General features: G+C 43.8%; 1 long non-coding RNA gene across 1 annotated transcript in view; it reads left to right on the top strand.

The window, feature by feature from the left end:
* LOC115535308 (uncharacterized) overlaps positions 1-3,288 on the top strand; it is a 3,334-nt gene extending 46 nt beyond the window's left edge. Inside the window, exons 1-3 of the long non-coding RNA XR_003974454.1 lie at positions 1-360; positions 1,387-1,492; positions 3,232-3,288. The exon at positions 1-360 is cut by the window's left edge and continues 46 nt beyond it. This is a non-coding gene — a long non-coding RNA (uncharacterized LOC115535308). The remainder of the gene's footprint in view (positions 361-1,386; positions 1,493-3,231) is intronic.
* The last annotated feature ends 390 nt before the right edge of the window (positions 3,289-3,678 follow it).

Genomic DNA, 3,678 nt, shown 5'->3' with positions numbered 1-3,678 from the left:
TATTATACCTATGTACGTTGTATATTTATATTCAATGAAAAATAATCTTGTGTCTGTTTGTGCTTGCAGGAGTCCGTGTGTCAACTGAAGACATCTGATAAGAGTGTCTTCACTCTGATAAGAGTGTCACCACTGTCACTTCCTGACACTGATGATATCAGATTGCAGGCTGAGGACTCCTCAGAATTAAAACATGCAACGTGTTTTTTCCAGCTGATATAGCAGAACCGACTCCTGAGAGCAGACGTATCTGAAGCTGTCAGGGAGGAACCGTGGCTACCATCTCTGAACCGGACCCTGGACTCTCTGAGGAACCTGAGGACACGTCTTTGGACCGGAGGGAGCGCAAGAGAAGATTTGGTAGGTGACCATTAGAGAGGAGTTAAAATAGATAATCCATTAAAAAAACGTCTTTTCTTCTGCATACATTTGAAATGTACTTTTAGAAAACGTTTTTAGCCAAAGGGACCGACCTGATGAACCAGCGACCCTACAGACAGATTGATTCTCCTAATTAACGACATGTGTGTGTTCGAGACAAAAAGCTCACATTAACCTTACTATACGTGTGATTACGCCCATGAGTTACGGACTACTGATAGGCATCTCAAGTAGTTGTGTGTTTTATGATATATGTCCGTTATATACGTGGAACAGAGTGCAGAGTAACTTTAGGGAGCAGAACACAAGTTTAGTTTTTTCATTACTTATTATTAATGGTAGTGCAACGTGACATTAGAGTGACTATGGTTTATGTAATCAACAATTTTGTCTTTTAATAATGGCTGCTCATTTAACTGAAGTGATATCAGGGGTACTTATGAATTTAACATAATTCTATAAAGTTTGTCATTCATATGAACATATCTTAAATTATCCCACAAAACATGTCCCCATATTTTCTGCGTGGGCCGATGTGAAAGACCCTGGTGACACGCAGGCCACATGTTGTCCCCCCCTCCATTACTGTGTGTGTACGTATGTGATTCTGTGTGTATTACTGTATAACTATGTGCGCGTATATGACAATAATGAGGGAATAATAACATGTATGCTAGAGACCAGTACTTGCTCTGCTTAAGTGTGTTCTAAACACGAGAGCCACAGTACCAGTCATCACTTACTGAGGTGTTCTCAGTAGATGTCTTGAGGTGTTTCTTCAAGACGGGGAGGGATTCTGCAGACCGTAGGGAGTCTGGACTGTGAATGACAGCCACGCAGTATGAATATTTCAGTGTGTACATTACTCTGTGTGTCCGTGTGTGTGTGCTTGAGTGCGTTAGTGAGTCTGTGTGCAGTCGAAGAAAAACATTTCCTTACACTGATGGTATCAGAGTGCAAGCTGATAATTGGTCAGAATGAAAACAAGTGACGTTGTTTTTCCAGCTGGTAGAGCAAAGAAGAAGGCTAAGTCCAGACGCCGTGGAAGCCGTCAGAGAGTAACAATGGTCACCATCTCGGACCGGGGAGGAGACCAAGAAGAGAAGATTTGGTAGGTGCCCCTTTTATAGAGAATTTAAAAGAAATAATCCAGTCCAAAACAATGATCCAAAAAAGTATGATTTCCTCCAAATACATTTAAGATTTATGTTTAGATTTTTTTTTTTGCCAAAGTGACCGTGTGTGTGTGTGTGTGTGTGTGTGTGTGTGTGTGTGTGTGTGTGTGTGTGTGTGTGTGTGTGTGTGTGGGTGTGTGTGTGGGTGTGTGTGTGGGTGTGTGTGTGGTGTGTGGTGTGCGGTGTGTGTGTGTATTTCACAATATATTCTCAGCCATGGCAACATGTCTGTATTTGGGGGGATGGCTCTGTGGGGGAAACTCCCCGGCCGTCCGAGCAGCCTTGAAACACCACATCCCCATCAGGTCAAACAGTTTAGAACGCCCTGGACCAGAGATCTGAAGGGCTTCGCAGGCCGCTTCTTAAAGGACGCCCCCTGACCCTAGCCCCCCAAAGGGCAGGGAAACCCCCCCTTATATCAAGGAACCTGGAGAAGGAACCCAGAAGAGGGATCCCTTTCCAGTGATGGTAGGAGTGCAATAGGAGACATAATAATGTGCAGACGTAATGGTAGCATAACAAGTGCTATCTGAGAGATTCCTCTATCTATCGATATCTCTTGTCTTTATAGTGTAACACATAAAAACCGTTGCTTTAGTTATTTCAAGATTTTGTTTTATATGTACTTAAAGGATTTTTGCACTTTTGGTGTACATCTTCATCGTTGAAGGCCCTGACTGTAAGTAGAATCGAAGCACTTACTGACCCACTTTACACACGAGAGAGAGAGAGAGAGAGACAGAGAGAGAGAGAGAGAGAGAGAGAGAGAGAGAGAGAGAGAGAGGAGAGAGAGAGAGAGAGGAAGGGTTCCCACACCTGTTGCTCGTTGACCAATCAGTGGTCATCAGGTTAATGTACGCTCACTCTGATCCACAGTGTCGTCCAATCACAGGGAGAGGGTTGGGCTCACAGAGGGAATATTGCATTGGGAATCGGGAACTGGGAAGAGTGTGTGTGTAAGTTGTGCGTGAGAAAGAGTGCGTGTGAGCTTGTTTGTGTGTGTGCGATGAGCGTGTGAGTGAGTGAGTGAGTGAGTGAGTGAGTGAGTGAGTGAGTGAGTGAGTGAGTGAGTGAGTGAGTGAGAGGATTTAAACAGTTATTGCTCAGAGCCAATGTGATTGAGAGGAGGGATATTGCTGCTTTAGTGATTTAGTGATCTTAAATTATCCCACAAAACATGTCCCCATATTTTCTGCGTGGGCCGATGTGAAAGACCCTGGTGACACGCAGGCCACATGTTGTCCCCCCTCCATTACTGTGTGTGTACGTATGTGATTCTGTGTGTATTACTGTATAACTATGTGCGCGTATATGACAATAATGAGGGAATAATAACATGTATGCTAGAGACCAGTACTTGCTCTGCTTAAGTGTGTTCTAAACACGAGAGCCACAGTACCAGTCATCACTTACTGAGGTGTTCTCTGTAGATGTCTTGAGGTGTTTCTTCAAGACGGGGAGGGATTCTGCAGACCGTAGGGAGTCTGGACTGTGAATGACAGCCACGCAGTATGAATATTTCAGTGTGTACATTACTCTGTGTGTCCGTGTGTGTGTGCTTGAGTGCGTTAGTGAGTCTGTGTGCAGTCGAAGAAAAACATTTCCTTACACTGATGGTATCAGAGTGCAAGCTGATAATTGGTCAGAATGAAAACAAGTGACGTTGTTTTTCCAGCTGGTAGAGCAAAGAAGAAGGCTAAGTCCAGACGCCGTGGAAGCCGTCAGAGAGTAACAATGGTCACCATCTCGGACCGGGAGGAGACCAAGAAGAGAAGATTTGGTAGGTGCCCCTTTTATAGAGAATTTAAAAGAAATAATCCAGTCCAAAACAATGATCCAAAAAAGTATGATTTCCTCCAAATACATTTAAGATTTATGTTTAGATTTTTTTTTTTGCCAAAGTGACCGTGTGTGTGTGTGTGTGTGTGTGTGTGTGTGTGTGTGTGTGTGTGTGTGTGTGTGTGTGTGTGTGTGTGTGTGTGTGTGTGTGTCCTACTCCTGAACAGCTCTATGGTTTCACATCACTGTCATTGTGAGCATCGGACTGCTGAGTATTCTCCTCATCTCCCTGCGCTTCAGTGAGTCTAAGTCATATCCTCCTGAATAGAATTACAATACAGTA

The sequence above is a fragment of the Gadus morhua genome, chromosome 22 (genome assembly GCF_902167405.1).
Source record: "Gadus morhua chromosome 22, gadMor3.0, whole genome shotgun sequence".
Classification (NCBI taxonomy): Eukaryota; Metazoa; Chordata; class Actinopteri; order Gadiformes; family Gadidae; genus Gadus; species Gadus morhua.
The sequence above is the reverse complement of the archived record's forward strand: the minus strand, read 5'-3'. Positions and strand labels throughout refer to the sequence as shown.